Source organism: Alligator mississippiensis, chromosome 10, assembly GCF_030867095.1.
Source record: "Alligator mississippiensis isolate rAllMis1 chromosome 10, rAllMis1, whole genome shotgun sequence".
NCBI lineage: Eukaryota > Metazoa > Chordata > Crocodylia > Alligatoridae > Alligator > Alligator mississippiensis.
In genome coordinates this window covers 24747586-24773351 of record NC_081833.1, presented here as the reverse complement: position 1 = coordinate 24773351, position 25766 = coordinate 24747586, and the positions used below count along the sequence as shown (strand labels likewise).

Sequence of the window (25766 nt, the reverse complement as noted above, 5' to 3'; positions counted from 1 at the left end):
TTAGCTTCATTTTGCAAATCTGTAGGCACCTGAATAAAATGTTGACAAAAAATCCAAAACCCTCTTGATTTTGTTTGCTAAACCACTAAAATAATTCCCTTCCCTTCTCTCTTCTTTTCTTTCAAAACCCTTCTTTTTAAGCCTACATTTTTTGTCATAGTTTTCCTGGGAGTCATGGATTTCATGCTTAAAAAAATACCCATGACTTCTGACATTTTGGGATTATAGCATATGAGTGGGTAGATGTGATGCTAACATTGAGCTAAATTTATCGAGAACTTTGAATGTTGCCAAGTTAACCTCTGAAAGAGGTTAGAAAGTAGTAGCACAGGGCCAAATAATGCCTCCTTTTCTCATACTGTGTATTATTTTACACGGTGAACAAGCCTTTTTAAAATCAATGGGACTGCTGGCAGAGGAAAGACCCAATTCTGCAAAAAGGTTTATGCACATCCTTAATTATAGACCTGATCCAGCTTCAGTGAAGCCAACGGAAGTCTTCAAGTATCAAGTAACATTAAAGAACTTTGGATTAGACCCTGTCAGTAGTTCTGTGGACTGTCCAATGAACTTTAATGGGATTACTCACTATGCATAATGTTTAAAACATGTATTTGCAGGGTTGGAGCTTGTGGCAGGGCACTGTTGGTGCCTACCACTTTAAGAATTCAGCCAAGCAGCCAGCAGGTGCTTGATTGCGGTGGCCGTTTTAGATCTTTGGCTGCATGTATAAACAGAGCAGTTTGCTGCTGGCAGAAATATTGCCTGGCTGCAGGGCTGCATGCAACATTCTGGAGGTAAGGGAGGAGCTGTAGGGGATGGTTTGGAGGATCCTGGTCCTGGGCATGACCTAAAACTGGTGAAAGGTGGGTTGGGGCACCTTAAGAACCCCAGCTCCCACAATTGGGTGGGTTACACCTAGTAGGGCCAAGAAGGCAGACCCAAGAAAGAGAGAATGGGCTAGAGGTTCAGAGGCCTGACTTAGAGTACTCTTGACTGGTCCATACTGGGGCCAGGACCAGAATGGTCAAAAGGGCCAGGAGCCCACTGCAAGGGATGCCCAGACCTGAGGGCCTGGGGTTTCCGACTGGCCTGGAGGCGAGGCCAGGGCCTGTGTGGCCAAAGGTCCTGGGGGGACCATGCCTGAGAGGGGAAATGGTTCAGGGAGCTGGGCAGTGGAGTCGGCCATCTGAGGGGAGGGATCTTGTAGGGGTCTGGACTGGAGGATTCTGGGGCCCAGAGTGGGGCCAGTAATGTTAATAACTGGTGGATGCCATCTGTGAGGCTTGGGCTGCTGTGTAGGGGAGGAACAGAGCTGCAGATAGTGCCCCTTGGCATTGGGGCAAGAAATGGGCAGCCTCCTGCCTAATTAACAACTTAATTAGATATAATCAAGGTGAGGCAGGCAAGAAGGTGGGCGGTTGGCCCAGAACAGGTGGGCAGGGCATTGGTAGATCAGCCCCCGGAGAAGGCCCCCTGTTACAGGGCATAAGACAAAAAGTCATGTGAGGGCTATTTGTGGAGTATGGTGCCACTCAAGAAGAATATGGGTGACATAACAGGGCTTTTAAAAACAGAATGGCAAACCTGGGTTTTGAAAGGTTTCAGTGTTTCATTGATTGTTCTTACATCTGTTTTCTGCTATCACAGCACAAGCAAGTTATTGGCACTTCAGGGGACAACATCATAAATCCCATGACACTTGAATTTTCTATTACTATTTGAGTCATTTTTCTGATTAAAAATGTTTAGCTAAATTTTCATGAGTAAAAAAGGAGCAAAACTTTTTGCAAACTCCATGAAATTTCCAGATATAATTACCTTAATTCCATGTTTTTCATTATGGTTGCTCCATCAAATTTTTTTTTCCCCCCTATAAAAAGAAAAAGAACACTGTGAAAAAACTGCACAAGGCTTGTGAAACATACAAAACAAATTCATTGTATATAGATAGAAGAAGAGTTAATTTGAGGGGATTTTTAGTCAAATCTGCCCAATATGCAAACAATCCAGTTTAATTTTACATGGGGAAAAATATGATATTTAGATGCACCTCCTTTTCTCTATTCTTTGCCCAAATGCTCCCAGAATCTCCCTTCAGTAATAAAAATATATACTAAAAAAATTTAGGAGCTATAAAGCCAAGAATAACAAAACCAACTCAAGAGCTTGCAGTTGAGGAGATGAAAAGCTCTTGCATAGCTCGAGAGCTAATAACGTTCGGGTGATGAGCCATAATTAATGACACATCCCATTCAATGGAAACATGTGCAGCCCACTTAGTGGTAAGCACATCTTCCTTCTATTTGGAGCTGGCATGAGGAATCTGATTGTGGAGGGCGGAAAGTGGAGAGGAGGAAGAAGTGAGTTTCTGTGTTGTGGGACCACTTCAATTTATTCGTTTTGATCTCTGAGTTTTAGTGGTTGAACTGAACAAGATCATGTTTGAGTTTCACAAATGACTACAGGAGAGAAAGCTTGTTTGTTCTTTGTCCGAGCTCTGAGGGTTTACTGAGGAAATCCACTGCTACAGTACAAACATCAAACAGCCAGAGCAAAAGAACAAGCTGAAAAACACCACCACATATTATCTACAGCAACAAACAATGGTTAACAAGAAACCACAACAATAGGAGGCAAGGAACAGTAACAGTCTCCACAGATACATGATCACCAAAAATCAGAATGCAAAAGAAACACAATGACCACAACAAAAAAGCAGTTGAAGACACAACATGTACAAGAAACAAACCACCAACGCACACCACATGCTGAAACAATTGCTACAGCCAACAAATATCTACATCAATTACAACCACACCAAGCAACTGCCAACAATAACCACAGTGCATCCTCAGTACAAGCACTGCCAAGGATTAAGACACTTGGGGAAATTGCCAGTCAAGCACTGGTCCCAACCCCAGTCAAAATCAAAGAAGAGATCCCAGAACATGTATAACCACTGGCCTACCCAAGCAGAAAAACACAGGACTGATTGTAACAAAATGCACGATCAGAGCCCCCTGAAACTTTTTGTGCCCACAAGAGGAATTCAATTACCCTTTGTGCACCTAAGTGACAGTTTTCCAGCTGTACAAGTGGCATTTACACATAGGTTGTAATTCTGTTATTTCTGCACTACGGACATGTAATTGTGTGGGGATAGACTAGGCAAGCACAGTAGGCTATGCTCTATCTGGGCAGGTAGACAGCCATATATGTGGAGAAGAGGAGAAGGACTTTTCTGTATTTCGTCTCTAATAGCTGAGTGATTAGGTTATTCAGGAACAGGAAACTTGGGTTCCAGACTCCCCTCACCCAGAAAGAGTTTGAACCCATGTCTCTCTAACTTCTCTGAATAGGGCTCTGGCCACCATGGCTTCAAGTTCCCAAATGAAACACACTGATGGAATCCAACCCAGAAGACATAAATGCTAGATCTATCTGAGAAAGGTGGGTTGTCATAATAACAAACAACATTTCCAGCCAGTGTGCTATCTGTGCGTAACCCACTAGTCAGTATATTTCATATGTGCCCATTTCATGGAAAATGTCTAAGAGCCTGTACTGTTAGCACTGGGTTTGTTGGAATAAGAGAGAGAGCCATATTTTTTTTTTAACCTTATGAGATCCTGGTTCAGTCCCTGGGGTCTACTGACCCAGCTTTTTAAGCACGGTAAGTCACCTTTCCAATCTAGACAAAAGACAAGTAAGATTATGTTCATATAACGGACAGGAAATCAAGACACAGAGATCAACTGGCTTATTCTTATAAGGGAATCACTTGCCAAGCCAGCAATGGAGTATAAACATTCTGATTCTCAGTTCTTGTGTCCTAACCACAAGCCTTTTCTTCCTCTCTAAAATACCCACTCCACTGTTGTGTCTTTGCCCTCTACATGCAACGTAGACTCTAGGGTATGCTCAGTAATTTCAATTGGTATCAACCATTTAGAAATTTCATATAAGAGTTCATTAAAGAAATGTTAACAAATATTCAGCTCTGGTAGAAAAGTCTAGCAGGTCCCACTATAAAACAATTAGCTTCTTATTTGTTTAATTCTGGGCTTATAGCAAGTGTTGCTACAGCACTTAAAATGATATATAAATGATAATTTTGTCAGTAGACTTACTGTCCATTAATAGTCAAGCTGAGAATTTCACCAGTTCATTTCATTGAAGTATGAAAAACTCCACATACAGTCCAGAAGCACTGAAGATGACATGTTCTTTACTTTATCTGTGAAACAGCTTCTGCTCTAGGAAGAAAAAACTGAGCTGCTAGAGCTAACCTTGATAGTCTCCCTGGGATAAGAGACCTTGATGTCAAAGAAAGAACAGTTATTGCAAATGCTTTAAATGATTTAGCAGAGCTGGAGACCCTGGTCTCAGGGCCAGAGTCTATACCTACTCAGAGATGTGAACTTTATGTAGCAGTGAAAATATTAAGAAATCCTACCTCACTCCAGAATGGAGATGGAATAGAAGGCAAGAAAGGAGGGGAACTGGGAACAAGGCAGGGGAACAGTGGACATGTCTAAAATGCCCTAGGATGATGGTAGGGAGTGCTTCTGAGAGGCAGGCTATCCCATTTCTGGTCTGGGAGGTAGCGAGCACAGAGTGGGCATGCATTATTTCACTCTAGTTCACCCTTGCACAGTACATAGCTAGTGTTGACATGCTTAGTCTGTCAGAGAAATGATGACAGAAGAGCCAGGAAATCCTAAACAGAATCTGAACCTTGTAATACTTTGGCTTTAACCAGTCCGTGGGGTCCAGGTAGTGTGTAAACATGGCATTAGTATCATTACTTTGTTACCTAGACTACTGAGGATTGGTTTAGTGAGGGCTACTTGATTGCTAGCAAAAATGGCTTTCCTTTTAGCAGAGTCGCTTTTGAAATGGGTTGCATGGGACAGCAGGCCACTTTGGCTTTTCACCAGTTTTACAAGAGTTTATGAAAGGGATAGGGAAGGATCCATTGCTGTGTGGAGCCAGAGTCTGACGGCCAATTGGACAGCTGGGTACAATTACACAGCATCACAGCACCATAAACATGAAGGACACTGGCAAAATGCAAGCCTCCTCCAACACATCGGATCTCTTACCATCAGAGTCTGGACCTCCAGTGGATAGTCTCCTTGTAGCACTGGGAGAGAGCCTTTTAGAGACCTTTTCCTTCTTGGATCAGATGGTTTTATGCTCTTACCTATAAGACATGTTGGTGCGAGGAGAACTGGTATTTAAGATAGCTACACCATGAACCTTATTAAGTAGGTGTAATGGGTGCCACCTCACGGGGTGTCTGCAGTGCCCCTTAGGAGTCCACCCTACACCCATTCCCTTATTCCAGTTCCCACTGGGCCTCCTCCTCTCTTGTCTGCCATGTCCTGATGCCAAAAATTAACACATTTGGGGAGCCTGCCTTCAGATGCCCAGAGTTTGGCTTTCAGTTCCTTGCCCTGACTTTTCATCATCAGGCCACCAGTTGACTTGTCCCTAACTGTGGCAGGGCTCTCTCTCTCTCTCGTCTGGGCTCCCCTGGCCCAATCTGTCCCTCTCACCCACCTGGGCCTGCTCCCCCCTTGCCACCACCCTGGGCTTTAGCCCTAGCTGTCTACCAGGTCTGTCTGGGCCTTCCTCCATACTGTGAGGGGCTGTCTCTAAGGCACTCACCCTATGCCCCCTTTCATCTCTGGTTCTCTGTTCAGGCATTAGCCCCTTGGCTTCAGCCCTGCCTGTGCCTGAACATCAGGCCCCACCAGCCATCCTCCTGCTGTCAGTCTCTAACCAGCTGTCCTTTGCAGCACCTATCCCTCCCGGCCTCACTGTGCTTGTGCCTGAGCCTCAGCCCTCTCAGCCTTGATCCAGCTGACTCCATCTGCTCCCTTGTAGGCTTCATAGACATTAGGGCTGGAAGGGACCTTGGAAGATCATCGAGTCCAGCCCCCAGCCCAAAGCCAGGAAGTCAGCTGGGGTCATAAGATTCCAGCAAGATAAGCATCCAATTTAAAAGCTGAAAGCCCCGAGTGCCCCAGGCACCCTGCTAGGTGTCTTCCTCCTCTACAACCACAGCCTAGTCTTCTGATCTGAACAACAACAAAAGCAAAAATACAGAACTTATCTCCTTATATATAGCATGCTTATAGAGCTCCTGCCATAGTGAGATTCCAAGCTCAGGCACATACAACCCTTACTTCTCCTCCTCTCTCACAGCACCTAACTTGGCTGGTTATTAATAGGGCCCAGGTGCTGCTTATCCCCTATTCAGCAGCCAGCTGTCCTGTTGCCTGCAATCTGCAGGCTGAGCCCTGCAGCCCACTTGGCAGCAGATGCAGGTAGCACAGCTTTCCTTGCAAGCTGCATTTGCTCCAATTAACAGGCAGAAGGAGTCCTCTGTTACAGCAGATCTGTGAAGAAGGCGAGGAGCAGCTACATCTCACTCCTATCCTAAAGACCTTTGCCTGATGAGTCTTATAAGAAACTATCATCTTTTCATTTTCCTTGGTGCCTGACCATATAAAGCACTGTGTGCACTGTTCACACTGACTACTTAAAGTTGAGCCCATTCCAAAGCTGTCTAATAATAACAGGTTACTTACTATGATGGCGATTGAAACTTTTCCTGAGAAAAGACCATGAAATGCTACAGGCCTCAGTACCTTTTAGTGTGAAAATAAGATCCAGCCCTGCTTCCCTGGTTCTACAATTCACATTGTGTGATCCCTCTAATAATAACACAGTATCTGCATGCCGTGAAAGCCTGTGTTAGAGTAAAACAACTTAATTTTGTAAGAAGAAAGTGGCTTTCGGGGATTTAATACCAGTATTATTTGTTGGTAACAGTCAAATAAGTCAAGGCTTTAAGTCCCTAAGTGCTCTTTGACACAGAAGTCAGCAAGACAAGCCTAGAAACTCAGAAAGAAAGAAAAAAGTAATATGTTTTTTCTAACTGAATAAATTACATCCTATAGCACAAAAATAGTTTTAGAAGTCTCACATATCATCCAGACCATCAGTCTCTCACTCCCTCCTTTTTTTCCTACATTCTGTTTATTTCTCCTTTTGATCTCAGGATCTCTGTGCTACAGTGTTTCTAGCCTCTCCAGAAGTGGGAGTTAGTAGAAGGTCTTGCTAGTAGAGCTGGTTGAAAATTTCCCCCAAAACATTCTTTTGGAAGAAAATGTAGATCATATTACATCAAAATATTTCTCAAATGGCTGCCAAACCTATAGAATTTTCTGTTTTTTCTTTTTCTAGAATTTATTAAAAAAAACCAGCTTGGACATTTTCAAAACAAAATATTTTAATTTTTTGTTTTGAAATTTCTTTCATTTTTCTAATTTTCCTTTAGTTTTATTAAGAAAGTAAAATGTTAGAACTGATCTGAAATATTTTGATGACTCAAAATTATTTTCGCAATTTTTATTTCAGCCTAAATTTTGGAAATATGTGCTAAAACTCCAAATTGGAGCTTTTTAAAATTTTGAAATTACCAAGAAACCAAAAAAATCCATGTTGAAACTGCCGATAGATAGATAGATAGATAGATAGATAGATAGATAGGAGTACCAGTACTAACACATCCGAAATATACTTTAAAAAGAACTGAGACAAAAAAAGAAAGACATTATATAAATATAAAATTATCATACTTAATTGCAATAATTAATTATGTATTAACAATCGTGTAATATATAAAATAATTATTGTATATATATATAATGTATTTCTTTTTTCTCAGTTTTTTCTTCAATATAATTTGGATGTGTTAGTACTGTTACTTTCATGGAGACTTTCTGATGCTTTCAGAGAAAGGATAAGGTAAAATTATGCACTTAACTCAGATCTCTAATTCACCACTGCTCTGACCCTAGATAATTATTTGAATCAACGCAAAATTCAGATCCAAATAGTTTCATTTTACATTTGCTTTATCCTGTTGTGACTATACCAGATGTCAGACAATAATGAAGCAGGCCCATTCCTTCTAACAGTGCTGCCTGTGAAGCTGAACAGTCCACAAAAGAAGCCTATTGCCTAGGGACCATGTCGCAGCTAGATGACAGAAATGCATATGGAAGTCTTGTAAAAGTACCTGTGCTCATGATTAAAGTTAACAACTACTAGGGCTGTGCGAAATTCCACCAAGTGTTTCATTTTGAAGCTGTTTCAACATGTTTCGCGCTCTGTGGGGCTGGCGGAGCCAATCGGAGTGCAGCGCCAGCTCTGCCCACCTCTTGCCGCTGGGCTGTGCTCTGATTGGCTCTTCCAGCCCCATAGACCTCAGCCCAGTGGTAGGAGGCAGTCAGAGCCAGTGCTGCACTCCACCTCCCGCCACTAGGCTGAGCTCCATGGGGCTGTGGAGCCGCTTGGAGATCAGCCCAGTGGTGGGAGGCAGGCAAAACTGGTGCTGCACCCTGCCCCCACCACCGGGCTGAGCTCCATCAGGTTGTGGAGATGCTCAGAGTGTAGCCCAGCAGTGGGAGGCAGGCAGAGTCTGGGCTGTGCTCTGCCTCCTGCCTCTGGGCTGAGCTTCATGGAGCTATACTGGGTGCGAGCTGCACCCAGCGCTGTTCTCAGGCAGCAGCGGCAGCCTCCTGTAATCCAGCACGGATCCAGTGGCCTGAACCCCTGGGAGGAGTCTGGCACAGCCCCGCACCCCTCCCAGGGGTGTGAGCCCCCGGATCTGTGTGCTCGATGATAGGAGGCTGCCGCTGCTGGCAAATTTTGCTTTCAAGAATTTGAGGTGCAGTTTCCAAGAAACCTTGCACCTATCTCCTTGGAACTTGGCAGGCTTCATGCTCTCCAAAGGGGCTACCATCCCTGCAATTTGCATATGAATCAGGGAGGAAATTACAATGTTTTAGGCATTTTCATGATTCCCCATTATAGCCTATGAGCAAAACGTTGAAATGAGTTGAAACAGCGAAACAGTTTCAACAAAACAAAATGGGACAATGTTTCGAAATAAAATGAAACTAAATGATGAAACAAAACACTGTCCCTTCAAAATGGATGTTGAAATGAAATGATGGTGTTTTGCACAGCCCTAACAACAACATTGTTCCTCCTTGACTCCTCCAACCTAAGTAAACCAACGTAGTTAATTCTATTGACCAAAGGAAGATTCCATAAGGGGCAGTAAGGGATGGCCTGTAGTGTTGAGATGTATGTTGGTGACATACAAAGAACAATCATGTGCATGTTACGGGAGGGGGAGCAACCAAGCAACAGCTGGGCTGAAGGCACAGCACATTTGCATAGATCACAGTGAGAAGAACAACTGACAAAATGGAAAGAATAAAATCAGGCTCCACATGTGGTCTGTGAAAAACAAAGTTATTGTCATTAGGAAGGATGTCTTAATTAGTACCGACAATGAGCAGCTGTATGACAATGTATAAAGAACACATGGGTTCCTGCACGCAACAAGGATAATGTCACACTATTGAAGGATAAAAGTTAGAGCAACAAGCATGTCTAGCACAGCAGTCAGCAATATGGCAGCTCATGCCCACCAAGTTGTAGAAAGGGAGACAATACGTACATCTTACATGGGTTTTCACACAGACTTAAACATCAATCCAGCCTAACATCAAAAGTACCAATAAGCTGTCTGTGCAGTGATTTGTCTGTGCTATGCACCTCATGTGGGACCTCATTCTTGTAGCTTCTCACTGCTCTAAGTGACATTACTTCTGATCCCTGTGGAACATACCCATTAGAAATAAGGAAGTGCCATACTAGGCTGTATACCTTCCTTCCTGCTTTCTCCACCCACTTTTTCAACCAGCTATTTTCATGGATCGCTTCAGTGTCCACCTCTTCATACCTGCTTGTGTCCCAAAGCAAGAAACCAATGCCCAGGAATGTATAATTCATCGTCCTCTACTGACTGCTTTGTGCAAGAAAAAAACTATTTAAATGTACCACATTTCTAAAGGGAAGATCACAACCTTTCTCTTCTACCCTATCTTACGGAAATCAAAACGGAGTCTTGAATTCTGAATGCCTTGATTTCTGCAGATAAAAATTTGAGTCCTTAATTCCTCCAAATTCATAGCCTGATCCAGAATCTGCGAGAACATTCCCATTAAAATTGCCATTGGATCCATCCCTTGCGGCTTCTGAGACTTCCATAGTCTTCTTGGAAGTTTGGGGGTGGAGGTAGGGGGTAAAATTATGATTTTTTTGGTAATTTTTTAATTCAGTATCTCTAAATTCAAAATGTTATCAACATTTTAAAAAACTTCAACCAGATCTAGAGTTGATTGAAAACTGTAAAGGATTCGTGAAATGCTCTTAGAATTTTACATATGTTCCTCTGAACTTCAAAATGTCAATAAGTTTCTGAATTAAAAATTCCAACTAGCTGAAGTCCCATCTAATGGTCCTGTCTGGCCTTAGAAATCTGTTAATCTGCACCTGTCAGTTTATGTCAGTTTAGCATTTGTATCCATGTGCATATATAAAGGTGTTATAGTTCTGTGGGGGTGGGGAGTGGGAGAGAAGACAGAGAGAGTGTAAGTATACATGATCCTCTCTTTCTTCTCTCACCTCTCTTTCATTAGCAAAGAGATAAAATCTTCTTCTTTTGTATGGCATCAGATATGAATTTCCAAATCTATGAGCCACTGTCTGGTATTACTGCTCAATGTGCAGATTCCATCTGCCCCACTTGGGTATTTTTAGAGATAGCAGCTTTTGATTAAGTGCTGTGCTGATTGTGGACACCACATTTGCACATGGGGGCTGTGCAAGATGCTCATAGATTCATAGACATTTGGGCTGGAAGGGACCCTGGAGGATTATCGAGTCCAGCCCTCTGCCCCAGGGGCAGAAAGTCAGCAGGGATCATAGGATCCCAGCAAGATAAACATCCAAATGTGCCTCAAAAGCGTTCAAAGTGGGTGCTTGAACCACCTCCAGCAGCAGTCTGTTCCAGGCCTTGGGGGCTCAGACAATAAAGAAGTTCTTCCTTATGTCCAGCCTGAAACGGTCTTGGAGGAGTTTATGACCATTTGATCTTGTCATCCCTTGGGGCGCTCTGGTGAACAGACATTCCCCCAGATCCTGGTGAACACCCCAGATAAACTTAGAGGTGGCCACCAGATCGCCCCTGAGCCTATGCTTTTCCAGGCTGAAGAGTCCGATGGGTCTCACCCTCTCTTCATAAGGTCTGTTTTCCTGAACTCTGATCATGCACGTGGCTCTTCTCTGCACTCTTTCAAGCTTCTCCACATCCTTTTCGAATTGTGGAGCTCAAAACTGGACGCAGGACTCCAGCTGCAGCCTCACCAAGGCCTAGTACAATGGGAGAATGACGTCCCAGGATTTGCTTGAGAAGCATCTATGGATGCAAGCCAGCATTTTGCTTGTTTTACTAATGCAGTATCACATTGCAGGCTCATGTTCATCTTGTGGTCAATCATGACCCCCAAGTCCCTTTCATCTGTAGTGCTAACCAGTATAGCACTGCCGAGCTTATAAGCATGCTGCAGGTTTTTCCTCCCAAGGTGGAGAACCTTGCATTTTTCAGTGTTAAACACCATCAGGTTCTCATCTGCCCACTTCATGAGCCTGTCAAGATCTGCCTGGATCACTGTCTTGTCCTCAGGTGTGGATGCTTTACCCCAGAGTTTGGTGTCATAGGCAAACTTGGCAAGCCCGCTTCTGACACCAATATCTACATCATTAATGAAGATGTTAAAAAGTATAGGCCCTGGGACACAGCCTTGACGGACCCCACTGGTCACAGGGCACCACGATGATTGACTTCCATCAACCACCACCCTTTTGGTCCTACCACCAAGCCAATTCCCCAGCCAGTGGATCGTGGTGAGGTCGAGGCCACAGTTAGCCAGTTTTGCCAAGAAGTGATCATGGGATACCAGATTGAAGGCTTTTTTAAAGTCAAGATATATGACGTCAATCTCTTCCTCCCTGTCCAGGTGACAGGTCACCTGGTCATAAAAGGAAATGAGATGGGTCAAGCAAGACCTACCTGCAACAAACCTGTGCTGGGTAGAATATTGCTGTCAGCTAGTCTGTTAAGGATGGCCTCTTTGATAATCTTTTCCAAGACCTTCCCCAGGATAGAGGTCAGGCTGATGGTCCGGTAGTTTGCCGGATCTACTTTCTTCCCTTTCTTGAAGATAGGCACCACATTGGCCTTCTTCCAATCTTTGGGCACTTCACCAGGGTGCAAGGAGCTCTTGAAGATCCATGCCAGGGGCTCAGCTATGATGTTTGCCAGCTCCTTGAGTACCTTTGGCTGTAAATGGTCAGGGCCGGCTGACTTGAAGGTATTCAGTCTGTCAAGGTGTTCCTTCACGAGGTCAGCTTCAGTGGAGGGTAAGGAAGCTCCCTCACCTGGGCCTGACCCACAGTGGGTACTGTGGGATGCCCAATGTGAAAAACTGACGCACAGTACCCATTTAGCAAGTTTGCTTTTTCATGGGCATCGGTTGTCAGTGTTCCCATCTGGTTTAGCAGGGGTCCAATGTTTCCCTTGCTTTTCCTCTGGCTCCCCACATATCTAAAAAAAGACTTTTTATTATCCTTGATATTTGTAGCTAGCTGGAGTTCTGTCGTAGCCTTGGCTTTCCTGGTTTGTTCTCTGCAGGTCTGGACCAGAGCAGAGTATTCCTCCTTGGTGGTGGTCCTGGTCCTCCATCCTTTGTAGGTCTTTCTTTTAAGATGCAGAAGGTCTGCTATTTCTCTAGAGAGCCAAGGGGGCTGCTGTGCCCTTTTGCTGCCTTTCCTCTGAGATGGGATAGATTTTGCTTGGACATACAGGATCACTCCCTTGAGGAGCAACCACTCATCCTGAACTCCCCTCCCCTTTGTGTTGTGGCCCTTCAGGGCCTCACTGACAAGCCTCCTTAGCTTGTCAAAGTCAGCTTTCCTGAAGTCGAGGACATCTGTATTACTGACTGACTCACCAGCTTTATGGTGGATGGTGAAGGTGATCAGCTCATGGTCACTGTCACCCAGCTTCCCTTCGATCATTAGGTTGCTGATTATGTTGTCCCCAGTTGCCAGTACCAGGTCGAGCAGCGCTTTACCTCTCATCGGCCCATAGACTTCCTGCGTCAGATAGAGCTCATCCACGCATGAGAGAAAACTTCGCAACCGCTCGGATATGGCTGAGTGCTCCTCCCACGAGATGTCTGGGTAGTTAAAGTCTCCCATGACAACCATGCACCAGGAGTGCGCGGCCTCAACCAATTCCCTGGCAAACTCCTGGTCAAGGTCTTGACCCTGGGTAGGGGGTCTGTATTAGACTCCCACCATAGTATCCCCTGTGCTGTGTTCCCCATGGATTTTAACCCAGAGGGTCTCAAGTTGTCCACCGTGGGTGCCAATGGCTTGCAGGGGCACATAGCTTTCCTTGACATAGATAACTACACCCCACCCCTTTTGTCTACTCGATCCCTCCTGTACAGGATACAGCCGTCTATACCTGTGGTCCAGTCATGGGTGGATTCCCACCAGGTCTCCGTTATCCCTATGACATCATGTTCATCTTGTATGGTATTGTTTTGAAGCATCCACATCCAGATCTCAGTCTGTTCAGCTTGACCCATGCTTCTTTGTCAAGGATGTGCCCAATGGGGGATTCATCTGGTGTTGGTATAAAATACTGTAGTAATAGATCTGACCTTTCCCAACAGTCAGCCCACTCCATTGCTGCCCTAGGTTTAGTTTAGCCTCCCCAATCTCTTCCAGGAGCTTGTGAGTGTCATATATAAACAGTTTATGACTTATGAGCCTCTACTTGTTCGGGTTTTCAGTTAACAGTTGGTGGAGCAGATGATTTTTGTCATCTTTTGCCAGGGAGTACATCTATGTGTGTGTAAATTGTGCAGCCCGTTGAGTCTCAGTGCACTGTTAAGTACAGTGTCAAGCTTTTTAGTGTGACAACTTCTGGACCATAAAAGAGCACAATATTTTGCTGGGGCATATATGATTGCAAGTGCAGCGGTTCTGAGCACTTTGAAGTTAGCACCCTATGTTGTACTGGATAAACATTGTAAGGCAGCTCCCCATACAGAATGTGATGCTTATAGGTGAGGGAATGTTCTAATGTGACCCCCTAGGTAGTTTGGGGTATGTTCATGGGTAAGGTTGTAGTTATTTACTCTGATATTCAGCATGCTCTTGGCTCAATGATTGTCCAGGTGGAAGAGTGATGATACTGAGTTATTGATACTCAACTTTAAGCACCACTTGTGGAGCTATTCAGCAATGAGTTCCAGGTCAGTACTCAGTATCTTTTCCAATTCTGTCATATCTATTCTTTGGGCTACTATGGCAACATCATCAGCACACATGCTGTATTGTCAATCACATCCCTGCCTATTTATGACCAGATGACCTTATATGCAGGTGACTTCCACTGTCAACATAAAGATTGGGGATACTCTATTAACAGTAGCAATGGAGACGATCTTTGTCTCTGGGCAAACCTGAATGATGTCCCTCATATATGACCTGAAGGGGCCACTTACTTTCTACTCTGGACATTGGAACATTCGGACAAACCCAGATCTTGTCTGGTGCAAGGGTGACTCGAGTAAAATACCAATAAGAAAAGTACTTTACAAGTTTCCATCATCTCAGCACAGACCCTCACTCATCAGCATTGACAATATGATTTTTCAGCCCATGCCATCCAGACCAGCTCCAAGATGGAACTTTTAGAAGGCAGATTGGCAGAAATACCAAAGGCTGACCAACGAGAAAGAAAACCACTTTTTCATCAGAAGCTAACATTGATTGAGGCTACAATACATTTACAAACTGCCTAATTGAAATAGCCAAACTCTGTGTATCTAGAGGCTATAGAAGCCATTAGGTGCCATACTGGGACAAGCAGTGCAAACAGCTGACATCATCAAGCAATGAAATGATCCTGCAACCATAAAAAGAGCTACAGAACAGCTGGCTACCACATTGAGCAATATCAGAAAGGACAGATGACTTACTACCATAGAAGGATTGGATATGATCCACTCAAGCAGACAAGGATGGTGCATCATTAACTACCTTACAGGCAAAGGCACCAAAAAATGTTATTGCCCTATGTCAGCAAACTCCATCATGAAAATACTGTGCAACAACAGCAAGTACATTAACCCAAGCAACACAGAAATAATTAGACACCTGGCTTGTGAACAACTTAAAATACCCTACATCAAACTTAATTTAATTGCCCCCATCTCTGACAATGAGTTAAATGCAGGTATTAATGTGATCAAGACTGGCAAGGCTACTGGACTAGATAAAATATTCCCAGAATTTGTTATCAAGATCAGAACTGCAATGAACAGATGGCTACAGAAATCCATGTGTAAATGTCTAGAAAGTAACAGACTTCCAAAAATCTGGGAAAAAAACTGATGTCATTGCTATCCTGAAATCCAATAAACCGCCAGAGGATCCAAAGAGCTACAGACCCGTCTCACTAGTCTGCATTACATATAAACTCATGGGGCGTGTCTACATGTGTAAATGCTCAGGGTGGGGTTACTTAAGAGTAAATTACTATAGAGTAAACCCTAGAGTAAATTACTCTAGAATAAACCTACGCCAGGCAAGTGTCTACACGTGTAGGAATGTAGGAGCAGATCTGCTGCTCCTGACAGCAGTCTGCTCCCAGCTCCTCCGCCCCTGCAGCGGTCCCCTGCAGAGCCAGGGGGACCCCTAGGCTCTCCCTGGGAGCTAGGTCAGGGGTTGGCAGGGGGCATGGGGCTGGGAGACAGCTGTCCCCTGGCTAGGGCTGGGAGATGGCTCCCTACTCCCAGGGAAGGATTGCCTGCTGCCAGGGCAGGCTCTGCCAACAGAGCTCAGGTGGGGACAATAATCCTTTGTCTCAACAGCAGGGAGCTCCTGGCCCTAGCTCCTTGATCAGGAGCAGGGGATTTGGAAAGAGCTGCAGGAGAGGGGCAGGTCCCAGACCCCTGCCCCAAGCTGTTTGTAGAAAGCCCCCCAGCAAGCCCTTTGGGGAGCGGGGGCTGGGACCTCTATGCTGCTGGGGCACAGTCTCCACCTGGGCTCCGGTGCCCCAGCAGCAGGCAGCTCCCAGGGGTAGGGAGAAATCTTCCACCCCCTGCTGCCCAGATGAGCAAGAGCAAGTTTGCTCCTGGTCAGCTGTATACACATGCTGTACAGTGCAGTAAGTAAGTGCAAGTCAGTTTGCTACTTGTATTTACTGCACAGTGATTTGCTCTAATCTCAAGTAAAGCATCTCGTGTAGATGCACCCATGGAGTGCATAATCCTGAATAGAATAGAGAACATCATTGACCCCCAGCTCCCAAAAGAACAAGCTGGCTTTTGGAAAAAGTGGTGTACCACTGACCAAGTTACGTTACTTATATCTGACGTAGAAAATGGATTTGAAATGAGACAGAAAACAGGCACGGTCTTTATCGACCTTACAGCCACCTATGACACTGTATTGTACCAAGGCCTCAAATATAAACTGCACTCTATGATTCCTGACCTTAAGCTATGAGCTTTCATCTTGAACATGATCTCCAGCAGATCATTCAAACTCACTACCAGCCAATGAGAAAAAAGCAGAGTACGAACTCTGCAGAATGGATTCCCCCAAGGGTCAGAGCTAGCACTTATACTTTTCAATGTATATACCTCAGACTTCCTGCATATAACATCTAAGCGATACATGTATGCTGACAATGTCGCCATAGTAGCCCAAGGAATAGATATGACCGATAAAATATGAGCCAGCCAGGTAGACAGACAGACATATGTAGAATATTAGACAAAGTTCTGGCAATCTTATCTTATCAATTTACATCTTGACTCACAGACTTTCACTCTAAATTGCAAGCTAGTTGTATCTTTAATTTGGAAAATGTGGGATTGTGGAAAAAGCCCTGACATTTGGCTTAAGAGCTAAACAGTGGTGCTATCAGCTCCTAGACGCCTTACTCCTGAAACCACAGACAAAGAAGAAGAAGCTGTCTGTCCCCAGGAATCTAAATGAAAAAAAAAAAAAAAACCCAACAAAAAATGGGGGGGGGGGGTTGAAAGGGGAAGAAACGGCCTGGGACAAAATGGGAAGTTTTAGATCTCACAAGAGGAATGCTGCTGAAAATGAGAACCATTTGAAAGCTCTGGGGGTTATAAAGTGGAATTCCCACTCATACAGTACACAAGAGTTATTAAGTGTGTATATGAGACTCCTGTTTTACTTCATGTACGTGATTATTTTATACAGGGAAGTTTGGAAAGAATTATAGGCTGAGCCTGAGGCCAAGCCAAGAAGCAAGATGAGCAGCAGCAGCTAAAGGAGAAAGGTTGAACTGCCAGTGGAGGAGCAGCCCCAATAGTGTTATTTATAGTGCCTGGAGCATGGGAATGTTAATTGAAATCAATCAATGGCCATGAGGACACTAAATTAGAGCATCAAATTAAACCAATTAAAAAGCCCATCTGAAAGGGACAAGAATGCCAGGACATTTTCTTAAAGGGATAGAAATCATTTGCATAGGAGTGAGGAAGGCAAGTTTGCAGTTAATTGTTATGAACTAGGAACCAAGTCAAGCCTATTGTTCTTAAAATTATCCAATGCAACCACATTTCTTCAATTAGTATAAGCAAATGGAGCTTCAAGACATGGCTGATCAGTTTAATCCTGTATCCTGGCTCTGGTTCTAGCTAATGCATAGTACAAAGATAAAAGATGAAATTTAATTTTCTTTTTAGAAAGCAGCACTAATACCCTCTTATTTAAGTTAGGTGTAAATCAAAAATGTTTGAATGGCTCACACTGGTATAAAATCAGTGCAAGTGAGAAAGGAATCAATATATATTTTAATCATTGTTTTAAATTGTTGACAGCGTACTTCCCATGGCTTCACCTTCTGTGAGGTAAGGAGAGTCGTCTGTTAGTTCAGGGATAAGGAATGTGTGTTTTTTGTGTCCTTTTATTTATCAGGAAGATAAGCCCTGATTGACGAGGTTACAAATATTGAGAAATCAATGGGCTTTATTTTTTTGGACTTCAGTATTGCTGGGGGTGTAGAAATATTGTGGGTTATTTGAAAATATCTAAGAAAATAAAACATTTTCTCTTGTGTGTACATGACAAATGATTCAGGCACAGTCATTGGTGAGGTGTCTCCTCAGAACTGAATCTATTCCCTGACTCTTAAAAAACTGTTAGTTACCCCCAGTTAAAGAAAAAAATGCCAAAACAAAGCTGGTCACTCATTAACATTTCTAAAATATTGGCAATGTAAAATTTATTTCCATTACCAAAAATTATGACTGTTCTTTTATTTTATCTGGAGCTTTTCCAAGGTTTACCTGTTTGGAAGTGGCAATTTCAAATCTGTCCAGCCCCTGAAAAATATATCTAAAATTAAACGCACTTGTATTACTGTTTCTTTACTGAGAATTTTAATCTTCCATATAAGCAGGGTCATTTCTTTGAACTTGGACTGTTCGCAGAAAGAATATTATGTCATGAAACTAGAACCTTATACAGAATTAGCACCCGTCCTCAATTGAAGTTAGAGTAGGTATGAATTTAAGCCACTGTGCTTAATAGGATGAAATTTTGGGAAAAGATAGTCACCTTTGTTTGCTTCAGTAGCACTGCTGTACACTAGGATGTCAAACCCAACACTAGCCAAGATTCTGTATATAATTAACCTCCCTGATGTTGCAACTTTGTGGCTCTTACCCTACTGCTGGCAATACAACACCTCATTTCCACCAACACTAATACACTAAACAGTGAAGTTAACTGGCTGATTTCAGTTCTTGCAACAAAGGGCCTGGTTCTTCTCTCACTTACTCCAGTTTTGCACTTACATTCTATTGACCTCAGTTGTGATGTTCCTGATGAACACCAGTGAAAGAAGGGGATCAAACTAGGCGTGTTTATTTGTGTGCCTTCATCAAACACACAGGTGCATGGGTCACTTAGCAAATCAGATAAGGAAATCAGTTTTGGATCTGGAATGAAGATGCCTCACTATCTGCCAAAGGCAGAAGGAATTAGTAACAAGGTTTTGATATATCCACCAGTAACCAAAGGAAAAAAAAAACAGACTAGTACTATTTGACATTACTGGGATTAGGATATCCAGGAATGACCAAGCAAGGAGATTTGATGGTATTCTCTCAGCTCAATTGTTCTTTATACTTTTTCCATGAAAAAGTTGAAGTCATGGGTAAGGCAATAAGGAGAAGTTCTAAGGTCATGACAATCCATATTCTATTCAATCTTGGGGAAAAGAGCAGAAGGAAGAAAATCAGTCCTTGACAGATGTCTCTGTAATTAACTTAGGGATTATTTCAGTCGCACCTCATTGCTTGTTATGTTCGACCACCCAAGTTGTTTCTTGTTTTGTTTACTTTGGGTGTTTCCATTTTTTCATAAGTAGACTAAACTGGGAGGAATTTTCATATGAAAATCTTTCATTTGAAGAGATTTCCGATACCACAAGGTCAATGGAAATCAGTGTTTATTGGCAGAATGTGTACACATGCATGTGATTTTGAGGACATATAAAATGAGGAGTGTGTTTGTTTGTGTGTATAAGTGTATGGGGAGAGCAGAATAAGGGGAGAAAAGCAGCACATGGGAAATGCTTATAAAAGGCAGAAAATTGTATGGCTCTTGTTGGAAATAGATCACAACCTTGATAGTTTCATACCAATTTACTTTTCCAATTTCCTTGAGTCTTATTTGTTTTGCATAAAAGTTCAGTGAACCTGCACAGCTCTAAGGAAATGGTGCTGTCTCTGTTTTGTTTCTTCAAAGGTATTGCAGCCTATATTTCTGATGGAGATTTTGTATGTCTGGCTTTATCTACCCATGGCAAACCAGTGCTATGTCACAAGTGGAATACCCCAGCGATATTTGTAGTCTTTGTTTTCAGACATTAGAGTTGATGTAATAATGATGGGTTAGAAGGGCACCTAGTATCACCTTATGAAAATGTTGTCCTCAAACTGGGGAGAGACAACTGGAGTGATTTCCCTTTTACTGTTGAAGTGTATCCTTACCTAGATTCTATTTAAACACTCCTAAGAGAGGTGACTTTAACCAGATGAGCGGAGAATGTTTGAAAAATATTTTCTTGCCTTTGGAATCATCAGGAGTCCAGAGAAAGGAGACTCTTGGGAGACAAACACACACACACACACGTGCACGCACACACGCACATACACATCCCATTTCTGATTGCACAAGTTGAACTCTGTGCTATATTATCAATATCTTCTGTGTACTTTTCAGGAACAATGTATAAACATTTCCAGCAAAGTAGCTTTCATTTAAGTTTGCTTGCCCTGTGGCACAGCTTCTCTCTTTGCTTATGGTTATGGAGAATGATTGTGTTTAAATGGGAGGGCAAATGAATGAAATCAAAAGAGCTTTGCTGCCTATCTCTAAGCATGTGCATCCCTGTAACTTGGGACTTAATATAGATTAATGGGATAAGGGAAATGGTACAAGTCCATATGAAAATACTGGCAGCACATCACTTGTTTTCTATCTAGAAAAAGCTTTTACAGGCAGTTGGCTATGAGATTCGCTTGTCCCTGGATATTTTTCCTTTACCTTGCAGCTATTCAGCTGTGCCAGAAGGACCCTTTTAACGGCTTTACTACTTTCTACTACTATGGTACTGATTAAAAAGGGTCAATACGGAGATTTCAACCAACTCTAATATTATAAAAGCCTAGGTCTGTTTATCCGCCTGTCTGTCTGTCCATAACACTTTATTCACACTCTGATTGGCTGACAAACAGCCAATCAGAGTGCGAGCAAGTGTTCGAACAGGAGCTGGTGGCGCACAACCCCCCGCCCTGCTCCCTGGAAGTGGGGGCAACAGAGGGACGGAACAAGGAGGGCAAGGCCAGCGCTGGCCTCGCCCCCCCTGCCCTGGTCCCTGCAGGGGGCAACGATGGAGTGGAGGAGGGGGGGCAAGGCCAGCAGACCTGGCCTTGCACCCCCCCTTGCTCTTTGCAGGTGATGGCAGCAACGATGCAGTGGGGAGCAGGGTCCGGATGCCAAGGAGGGGGGGCATGGCCACTGGATCTGGCCACAGCCTGCCCCTCCCCACTTCCATCACCACTGCCTGCTGGGTCAGACATGAAACAACATGTCAGCACTGCAGGGTGGAGCGGGCCCAACATGGGGTGGGGGAATAGTGAGCGCGCCATGCTAGCAGTGTCGGTGGCAGGAGGGGAGGAGTGGGCCCGGGCCATTGTGGGTGGGGAAGGAGGACCAAGGCCAAGCTGGGGGAGAAGCTGGCATGCCGTGGCAGTGAGGGGGAGCAGCGGGCTCAGCCTGATGGAGCAGCAGCTGGGGGACGGGAGGAGCAAGCCCCCACCCCCTCCTCCCCCACATTGGCTCTGAGCCCGCTCCTCCCATCCCCCTGCTGCTGCCGGGTCAGCCCAGGCCTGCTGCTCCCCCCGCCACAGCGGGTCAGTTTCTCCCCACCCTTGGGCCCAGTTCTCCTCCACGTCAGACCTGGGCCTGCTCCTCCTCTCCCCGGGCTGCTGCAGCAGGGAGGGAGGGAGTGGGCCCGAACCCCAAGCAACAGGAGGTAAAGGGGGAGCGGGCCCGGATGGGGGAGCATGGGCCTCCATCCCCATCCGCTCTCCTCCTCCCCCTGTCATTCCTGACAGGCAGTTGGCTAGTTTCATTATAAAGGCATAAGCCCATGCAAGTGTAGACAAGTCCTTAATCTCTGATTCCCACAGTCCTACTAATTGCTATACAGTTCCTCAAAGGCCAAAGGGTTTCTGCATTCAATCAACATGTGCCTGTCCAAATATCTGCTCTGCCAGGGACCTCTTTGTTTACACTCTTTTATGGAGGTGTGACTCCCATGATCACCACCTCCACCTAGGGTGTTCAACATGAATTCCCTCATTCAGTCACTAAACAATTTTTGCAAAACAGCAACTGGGCTTGCTCACTTTGAAAGGAGAGTAGCACTAACAGCACAAGGTATAATTAGAGTAGGGTGACTGGGCTAATCACCCTGGAAGTTGACTTGGGAGGGCAGGGGGCCAAGCAGAGCAGAAAAAAGTGGCTGTTGCTGCAGCCACGCAATCACACAAGTGGTGTGGAGGCAACTAGAAATTGCCACTGCCTCATGGGCACTCAGCCACATTGTTATGCCTCTGAGCACAAGGATAAAGGAAGTGATTCAACCTTGTTTGTAGCATGCTGCCTGTACATATGCCATAAGTCCCTATATGTACCATGCCATAGACAGCAAGCTACCCAGTATATCTACATGGGGATTGTAGCAGCCCTACCTTGAGAAAGTCCTTCATATGTTTCAAGATGGAAACTAAAGTAAAAAGGATATTGTGAATAAACCCTGAGACCTGGTGGAAATATTTAGGTCTGCTGTATGAAACAGGTTTAGTCTAAGCTCAGAGAAGTTAGAAGGGCAAATGTCTAATTGTTCACATACCCTGCTAATATATGGTGCAATACTGACAAACTAAACTGGGAATGTCATTGAGCTTCATCTGCTCATCAAAGGGGGCAGAACCCAGTATCTCTAGAATAAAGACCATCAACCCTAAAACTTAAGCTATATTCCCATAAATCCAGCTCAGATGGGTTTAGGAAACATACTGTCACAGTGTACTGACACCAATTCATACCTTGTGTTTGTTTTGTTCTGACATATCACCAGCATGTTCACAAAGCCCAGTGAACTGAGGTGGAGAGAGGAGAAAAATCAGTAGCAGACTCCACTGGAAGTGGCTTACAAGTCAGTCTTGACAAAGGAGGCTTTGTTTTAAAATAGACCAAAGATCCTTATGGCAAAGGTCTGCTTAGGAATGAAGCGTGTGAGGGTGCATTCTCACAGACAATATTTATCACCTAGGGTGTGACCACACAGCATTGTGATTATTCATCTGTTTCCCTGACACTGCAGTATGGGCAAGACAGTGCCAGTCCACGTTGCACAAGGATCTGACTTGCAGCGGTGTGTAGTTCCAGGTGGGAGGTATAACAGCTCCAAATCTACCCATGGTGCTGGGAAACAGGGTCACAGCACTACCTTATGGGAACCTAGCTATTCATGAACTGCTCTGATATCCTGAACACCGGGAACTCCAGTAAGGTCAGTGGGTCTAAAGCTTTCACTTGGTTTTAGCTGAGATTCTGGTCAGAGGAAGAACTCAGATGAAAATTAAGTAAAAGCTTCAAGGGGGGACTAATCCCCCAATTCAGACCTGCAAGAACTAGTCCTGTCTTTGTACCTTGCTTTATGTTCGCAGAAGAACATGGAAACACATCCGATGACTGTGCAATGGGGGCATTGGAACTGACCCCTGTGCTATGAAAATGATGAATGACTGTCATGAAACTTAATAATTTTATAACCACAGGTTTGACTCCTCCTCCAACCCCCATATATATATATATGCCTTTTCCGTAGGAAAGGGTGAAATTTCATCCCTGATCTAAATCATGAATCAAATGCCCATGTGATTGTTCATAGAGCAAGAATGTGTTTTGCATGCAAATATCATATATGCAAAGTGAAAATGAGTCATTTCACAGCAGCTCTAGCTCTAGGCATTGAATGATTTCTCCTCTCTGACTCCTACACTTGTCTGCTGCCCCTCATTCCTTGCTCAGGTCTTATCATCCCATCTTTCTTGTTTTTCAGGTCTGTTTGACTGCTTAAGTTCCAGTCACTTAAAATAGGATATTAGATGGGAAGGAAACAGTTTTCTTTGCTATTTGATTTGTTTCACATTCAGATTTTTATGGCTTTGAGGTTTTCACTCACTGCTTGCACTAAAAGTTTTGGTTGCTTTACATTGGCTTGGTAGATAAAGAAGCCAGTTGAGTTTCCAAAGCACAGCTGTGGTATTTGTACTGGCTTATGGAATTGCTTGGGTATTAACATGGCTTGGCTTGCACTCCCATATACATTAGCTTTTTTATATATGATTATGATCATTATTGTTTGCCTATGTGATCCGGATATAGGACAAAGCCATTTTACAATGGGAATGACCAAAAAAAAGTTCAACAGTTTTGTCCAGAGTTGACTGTACAGGCTGAAGATTAAAGGACAAAATGAACCCACTGTGTCCCTCATCCCTTCCAGAATGAATAGAAAAGCCAGAGGTTTTGGCTGCCTTGATGGAAAAACAAACGCCCTCCCACAATGAACTATTCTCACAGCCTTGAATTAGTGCTGGCAAAAACCACCTCTGGGCTCTGCTGCTCAAGGTAATGTTGCTGAAGGACCGGAACAAACCTTGGGGGCTTGAAGAAGATCCTCTGCAATTCATCAAAAGTTTGAAATCATCCCCTGCGATAACATGGATGGAAAGGATGCAGGGAGGGCAAAAGGAGGGGGAAGAAGGAAAGAAAGTACAAAAATAACCAGACTTCTCTGAAAAAAACAAAACCCTGTGAATTAGAAAAGTAAGAGGGGACATGTGCTTCATTTCAGAAAAGCAGGACTCTAATTTTTATCCAGCCATTTAGGCACTTTCTGGCAGAGCTGAAAATCCAAAAGCCAGTGAGCTGCATAAAGAAGAAAGCAGAATAACAACAACATTGAGATCTGAAGTGAACTTACAGCCTAAGTACATCAGGGAGGTTTCAAACAACACAGCAGCCATCAAATCACACTAAGCAGCTGAAACCATTTCTCCATTGCTCTCTTCCTCCTCTGCACTGATTCTTGCACCCGTTCTCAAAACTGACCTCCTCCTCCTCCCGCCCTCCCCGTCAATCTGCTGAGCCTGCCAGCATAGGGGTTACAGCATGACATAATTGCAACATGCATAAACAACATTTGCCATTAAGGGATACTTTTAATGAGAAACAGAGCTGCGAAGGGGAAGCATCAAAGTGGCTCACGGAAGGAAACCGCCTGGAACGAAATCCTACTTGATGCCCCAATTAATATGTCCCCTAATTCTATTTCCTGCACTTGTGGTCCCGCAGCCTTTTTGCTTTAATTTCTTTGGGAGGATGGAGAGGAAGGAACCTGGAAATGCAGAGTCTTCATGGCTGACTTGATATGCAGGCAATGCGCATATTAAAACAAATTAGAGAATTAAAAAATAACCAACGACAGACTGAGGAAATGTCATCCTGAGGTAATAGTATTAATTAAGACCTGGATTTTACAGGCCAGGCCAGCTTTAGAAAAACAATGCTGAAAGCTGAAGCAAAGCAAGTGGACTAATTATCAAGGAGAAATTCCTTCCACCCACATAATCTATACAACTCTCCCTCCTAACTCTGAGATTGAGGTGTCAAATTAGCACTATCCCTCTATTTAACAGAGGCAAAATATTTAATATGAACATAGCACAACAATGGAGTGAATTGTTCATGTGAATTATGAGCACAGAATCCAGCCAGCCACACATACGTACATACACCCATCCCATTCTATCATAGCTTGATGATCACTTGACCATCCTTGCGTACTTTTTGGTGTCTATCGTGTACTGAGTGCTTCCTCTGAGGTTGCCCTAAGCACTTTCAGTTACTATTGACCTCAAGTTTGGTTCCAAAATGGAGTTTAGGTCCAATGCAGACAGCTGAATAATAGCACTACTTTCTGTAAGAAGCCAGCTTAATCAACAAGTTTGGCTACACTGTAGGAAAGACATAAAAATCACTTAGTCTCAGTAGCACAGTGATGAATGGGTGAGCAGGCCATGAGACATGGGTTCTCCCTAAGAGAAAGGGAACCTGGAGTGGAG

General features: G+C 43.9%; 1 long non-coding RNA gene across 2 annotated transcripts in view; it reads right to left on the bottom strand.

Annotated features, from left to right (window-relative positions):
- Window positions 1–24702, bottom strand: part of LOC132243561 (uncharacterized) — a 174998-nt gene extending 150296 nt beyond the window's left edge. The window contains exons 1-2 of one of the 2 annotated variants that reach the window (XR_009455188.1): window positions 24626–24702; window positions 1822–1873 (exon numbers count right to left, since the gene is read on the bottom strand). This is a non-coding gene — a long non-coding RNA (uncharacterized LOC132243561). Of the gene's footprint in view, window positions 1–1821; window positions 1874–4133; window positions 4495–24625 lie in introns of those variants that run through there. The other variant, XR_009455189.1, reaches the window with a different exon arrangement.
- Window positions 24703–25766: the final 1064 nt, after the last annotated feature.